Raw genomic sequence first — 6,997 nt, 5'->3', positions numbered from 1 at the left:
TATAAAAGCAGCGGAAAACATTTGTCCTTACATTGCAAAATCCATTGAAAACTATGTAGTCGAATATTCCTAACAATTCTATCATAAATGTATAAGCTCAAAATCTAATCTTCAAGTCCATGCAATCGAGATCCATTTCTTTGTGATTAGACTCATCTTGCTCTTTCATCAAGCTTCCTTTCTTTTCATCGATCCTGCAAAACATTCAAATGCAATCTTATCACATCATGTATCATGAATCAACAAATAGGAACTTAATCGAGTTAGATAGTGGATTTTGCCTCAAGCGCAACCATACACTTTGACTCTCCCATCTTCTGGACTCTTCAGGCTCTTTGGGCAGACTTGTATCAAACGCCCTTTCTTTTGGCAGCAAACGCAGGTCGGTTCTCCTAGAACATCCTCGGAAGCATGGTCGGTTGACTTTCCCAACAAATACGCTCCATTGCTTCGCCAAATCATTTCTGATTCAGCAACAATGAGCATGTAAGTTAGGTCAATGAGGTTATCGTCATGATCCGTCATATAATACTTTCTTTTCAACTCATTATATGATTTAGGGAGTGACTGCAGAACCCAGTTCACAGCCAACTCATCGGGAAATGACACACCCAACATAATCAACCTATCGATGTGTGATTTCATTCCTAGAATGTGGGCACATGCGGATTTACCATCTTCATGTTTTTCATTTCCAATATGGCCTTAGTGATATTGAACCTTTCAATTCTTCGATCTTGTGGGTTAGGGTGAATAACTGGAGGAGGTGGAGGAAGTGAAGCAAGATTTCTTGTTCCTTGATCGAATCGTGGAATACCGTCTTCATGTGGAATGCTTGTTCCACAGGATTTAGGAAGACCATAATTGTCGAACTTTGACATCTATAACACAGGAGAAAACGAATTCAAGTTAGTTGATTGATTGAGTCCTTAGTAAATCACCCGAATGAGATACTAAGGCTAGGACCCAACACAATATGCTACAACCTAGAAAAGGGATGTCGTAATCTAGTTGCAGAATATTTGAAGGTAAGTGAATGACGATTCACTAATTTCCACCATGAAAAACAAAAAAGAAATTTAAGTTTTAAATCTATAAAAACTCCTAGATCCTTTGAGATTCATTGAACATTTCAATGGAATGTTTAAATCTCGATATGCCCCTCTTGTTTGTGACTGGGATGCCGAGGATCACAAAGCGGGTGTGAATAACCATGCAAACTTACATGGTGCCCTCACATGTTACAGTCACCTATTCGATGTGCCGATAAACCACACACGCTCCACCGAACTATGAAAAACATTGAGTCACCCTTTGCTACCTTTGCTTAGAACCATTTAGTGTGCCGGTAAACCACACACGCTCCACTAACGTCTTCGCAAGGGCACAAAGTGTAATTTCATGGAATTGCATCAATTCACTTTTGCCTAAGTAACTAAGATTGGGAATTTGAAAAACATTTAGTTACTTTGTATTTCATTATACTTATAATGGATGGTTTTGTCCTATCCTACCCGTTTAGTTAACGACCCTCCACTAGTCAAGAGTGCGGTGGGTAAGAGTGGATACCCATTCAATCGCCATTTTATAGGCAATTTCCTTAAACACCCCTTATAGACCAGCTTCGTGAATGAGGCCTACTAACGGTAAGACTGACTTTTACTCATACATATATATAATGTTAGACTTTTAATGTTATATATATATATATATATATATATATATATATATATATATATATATATATATATATATATATATATTATAGTATAGGGTGTATTTTACACTTTTAAAATAGTAGGTGGTCAAATTTAACAATTATACTTTTAATTCAATAAAATTGCAAACCAAAACTTTTATGGATTTATTAAACCTCTTTTAATTATACACCTTAATTAATTAATAAAACCATAAGGGTGTGAATTGAACTTTTTAAAACATTACTAGGGTTTTAGAATTTAACATTCCTAATTAAACATTTTAATCAACTTTTAAATTCCAAAACTTGAGGGTAAGTTTTGAAACATTTCAAAAACATTAGGGTTAGAATTTAAATATACATCAAAATTAAACTTTTAATCAAAATTTAAATTCCAAAACTTGAGGGCAAGTTTTGAAACCTTTTTCAAAACATGAGTGTTTTAACTATTTAAATTTCAAAACAACAAAACTTTTGAGTTCAAATTTAAAGTATAAAACCTAAAGGGGAAAATATGAAACTTTTCATAACAAAAGGATCAAATAACAAATAATCTAAATTAACATTTAATCACATAATTATCCATATTTGATTTATTTAATGATTTCTTGCAAAACAGTTTACCAATTTAATCAAAATAATTAATCAATTATCACATAAGGAAACTAATATTTTATTAATTCATAAATATCTTCAATTAGATCAAGAATGTAGTCAAATATATCATAAAATCGGATTTATATTGATCTAATATGATAAGGCAACTATCCTTAAGCAAAAACATCAAGAAATCCCGAAGTTTGCTCCATCTGACGAGTTGACTCATCGAGTCAAGGCATGGACTCGTCGAGTCAGCATGGACATGGTGAGTTCAGCTATGGACTCGGCGAGTCCAGCCCCCAGAAACACAAAAAGGATTTTTCAAACATATAATGCATCAATACAATAGAAACCAATCTAGGCTCTGATACCACTGATGGGTTTTGGTCATAAGAACATCCTATGTGCTCATACAAACCCTGATGCTTGGATCTAGGTTTCTCTATTGTACATGTAAGTTATCCAAGACTATAAACCCTAATTCTAACATATGTAAATCAATATTAACATATAATTAGGTTTAAGATATTACCTTGATTGTTATGTAGCAATAACAATCCCAATTCCTCCTTGTATTGACTTTAGAAAGCTTAGAGTCACAAATGTCACTCCTCTAATAGTTCACAAACACCATAAGCAAGAGGATGAAGAGGAGAGAGGATGGAGGCTACCCAAAAACGTGTGAAACCCTAGAACAAAGCTTAGCCATGTTTTTGGTCCTTAAGGGGTCTATATATAGTGAGGCTATTAGGGTTATCTAACAAGGAAATCCTAAGCAACCCATGGACTCCTTTCCTTAAGGCCTTGGATGATTTTGTTGGGTTATGAGCATTCTAACACTCCTAAGTGTACATGCAACCCTAAATAGCTTGGATCTATGTTTTCTCTATTATACATGAAAATATGAACATCCAATGTATTATCCTAATCTAGCATACAAAACTATCAACATAACAAGATAGAATACATACCTCTTTGATGTAGAATGTCTTCATGAAGCTTGAGTGCCTAGTGCCCCAAGTGTGACACCTCAAATGGTTCACACAACACCAAATACACTTGGAATAACTTGAGAGAATTCTACACTTCATGAAATCGGCTAGCCCTTTCTTAGTCTCTTACTAGTGGCCGATTTTCCTCAAGAATAAGATGCTTATATAGTTATACAATTAGGGTAAACCCTAATTGTCATGACTTTCCATTTCCTTGGATCCATGGGTTCAAATACACCATGGAGCATCATATGGGTTTTAGCCCAACTTGATAATCCATGGAGCATTAGCCCACTATACAAGTATGGATGATTTACACAATCAACCCATATATTTAATTAGTCTTCTTTTGATCACTTAATTAATACTAGATTAATTCTTGACCAATACTACTTAAATAATCTTATTATTCTTATTATTAATATACTAGAACTTATAATATATTAATAACCATAAGTGTCTTATTTCTCTCATTATAGTCTATCTAAGTGCATGATGCCATGCAACCCAAATGGACCATGCCGGGTCGGGTCAAGTCTTACCAATTATAGTTATGGACTTAGACATTAATCCAATAGATTTGCCCATGGGTTTCCCAATAGAATTCATCCACTCCTCAATACAAGACAATCCATGGCCCAAATTGCAGTTATCTTATAATTACAATTCCAGTCCCTTAAGTTTAATTAATCTCTTTTAGTCACAAAACTAATTACCAATTAATTCTTGACGAATATTAATTAAACAATATGATTTCTCCTTTAATATATTATTCTCATAATATATTAATAAACCATATTTAATCCTTTTTCTCCATAATTCATCCTATCAAGTTGCTTTGGTGAAGGCAACCCAAAAGGACCATGCACCACCGGTTCAAGTACATACCAAAATAGTTATGGACATAGACACTAATCCAACAAGTGGGCCATTAGAAGTTAGATAATGTGGTCCAAGAAGATGTTGGGGCTTAGGGTAAGGCCCGTTGGAGGGATTGGGCCCAATTTAGCAAATTAGGCCATTAATGGGCCACTAGTGGGCTTGGGAAGCCTACCTAGTGTTGGGCCTTTGTAAATCATGGTTTGGGCCTTAGATATGGACCAAGTTGGACTAGGGGTAAAATGGTCCTTTTATCCTAAAAAGGTTTATTGATTTGGTCTAAGTGATATTTGAGTGTTGGTAGCTCGGGGAGCCGACGGATCAGCAGCTCAGGGATTGTCAGATGGAAACCATAGGGTTATCTATAGGTCTTCAATAGTACAAGGTGAGTTTCCTCACTATGTGTATGGGTCTAAGGACACAATGCTGGGTAGTAATGTTTTTGTATAGTAGGAAGACCCGGGGGTTAGCCTTGGGCACTGTTTGTTATATGTTTTGGATCACGATCCGATGTTGGGCGAGGCTCGAGGAATGTTAATACGCTAGAGGTCATTGTGATTCTTGCACGTGTCGATACGATAGGTTCTGGACCAAGGTTTGATGTCAGGGTAAGCTCGAGGAAGAGTTGTATGTGCATGTTAGATTATACTTGTTGTGTTTGTGATACTTGTATGTGCCTGATAGGGAGGTGAGTGTGGGCGAGGTCCCGTATCTCATCATTAGTTGAGTATGGATGGGGTTCCATATCTCAATATTAGCAGAGTAGGGGTGAGGCCTGAGAGTAGTGAGTGTGGGCGGGGGCCCGTGTCTTACTGACATCAGGAGTGTGGACGCAGTTGCGTATCTCATCAGTAGTATACCAGGGGTGGGGCCTAAGTTAGGCGAGGCCTTAAACATAATTACAGTAGAGTATGTTTCTTTATGTGCTAGTATGTTATATGTTTGTATGTGTATAGCAGGTAAGGCCCAGAGATAGGCGTGGCCTAAGAGAGACATATTTGTATACCGAGCGAGGCTCGGTACCAGGCGTGATATGTATTGAATCAAGTAATGAAATCAAAATCAGAGTATCACGAATGAAGAACACAGAATCTAAATAAGATTTTGTTTCAGCTCATATTATGCTTTACGGTTACAGAGAGAAAATAGACAGGAACAACTCTAAAACTCTTTTTCTAACTCTAAGTAACATTCCCTGTTTATAGGAAAACAGTAAAGTATACAAAAAAAATTACAAAGGACTAAACTTCATAGTTTCGACATAAATGCCTTTGCAAAATAACATTACATTTCGACACCTTACAATACAACTTTGACACTTACAAGGCGGGGCCTGATGTCAGGTGCGACCCGATGCTTGAGCAAGTCCGATGCTGGGCAAGTCCCGATGCAGTGGGAGGGGGCCCAATATGTGGTTATGTGTATGGTATGTGGTAGGTTGGGCAACTCACTAAGTTTTGTGCTTACGGTTTTCAGTTTTGGTTTCAGGTACTTCCGGTAGCAGAGGGAAGAGCTCGGTTTGATTGCATCACACACACCAAGAAGTTTTAGCCCGAGATGTTTACTCTGATAAAATGAACATGTTTTGAAATCATACTCTGATTTGATATAACTACTTATGTTTATGATTGATAATTATGGCTTGATGAATGATTTGAAAATGAAATTTTTGGTCTAGATTTTTTAGTACAGTCTTAATGGTTATTTTTGTAAATTGGGTCCCATTAAGACATGCAAATTGATAAAGTTGACAACTTTATTAGTTAGGGGCTTGTAATGGAGTTTCCCTGAGGTTTGGATGCTTTGGGCTGAAGGGGTTAAGTCAAAAATCAAGTTTTTTGGACCTGAGCTGTACGCCCCGTGTAAGTGTTGGTACGCCCAGTGTACCATGTTTGGGTCACGATCTGGTTTGCCGAGTACGCCAGCCAAGTGGACCGTACGCCCAGCATACAACGTTCAAGTCGAATTGGGCTTGTGGTGTTTTGGGCTTTGTATCTTTGGGCCACCTTGTGCTTTAGGCTTTTTGGGCCATCTGTGATTAACTTATTTAGACTAAGAGATTATTTTGGATTTTGGATAAGGTCCATATGGGGTTGGGCCCAATTTGGAAAATTGGCCCATTAGTGGTCCTTGTGGATCTTTTGGTCTTGGGCTTGGGCCTCTGTTATAGTTCATGTCGGGTCAGGGGTAAAATGGTCATTTTACCCCATGTTTGGATTAGTGGGCCTTGAATGGAATCCATGTGCTAATTGGTTGTTATTTTGTGCAGATATCTTGGGAATCTGTTAAGACCACAACTAAGGATTTCTCTTAGTGAGCTTTAGCATTCGAGGTGAGTCTTCTCACTATACTTACATGTGTGGTAACCTATGTGTGACTAGAGGGTCTTATTCATGTTATTGACCAGAGGGTCTTACTGGCTTTACATGATCGGAGGGTCTTATTTGCTTTATTGACCCATGGGTCTTATTTGTTTATGTCAATCTATGTGTTATTATGCATTGTATATTTGTGACTTACGTTGTTATATTATTCTGTGTATATATTGAGTTATGACCGAAAGATCCATACCGAGCGTGGGACCAGAGGGTCTTCACTGAGACACATGATCAGACGGTCCTTCTTGAGATTTAGCCACAAGAGGCTAATTATTTGTGCATGGGGTATTTTGGGGAACTCACTAAGCTTCGTGCTTACAATGTTGATTTAAATGTGTTTCAACTACTTCTGTAAATTCCGGGAAGGCGTAGACATGATTGTACACATACACTGGCTTATGAAGATTTGTGGATTTTGGGATAATCTGATATTATTTTGAAAATGACTC

The sequence above is a fragment of the Lactuca saligna genome, chromosome 8 (assembly GCF_052625555.1).
Source record: "Lactuca saligna cultivar CGN05327 chromosome 8, ASM5262555v1, whole genome shotgun sequence".
In the NCBI taxonomy this organism is placed as follows: Eukaryota; Viridiplantae; Streptophyta; class Magnoliopsida; order Asterales; family Asteraceae; genus Lactuca; species Lactuca saligna.
Note: the sequence above shows the minus strand (reverse complement) of the source record.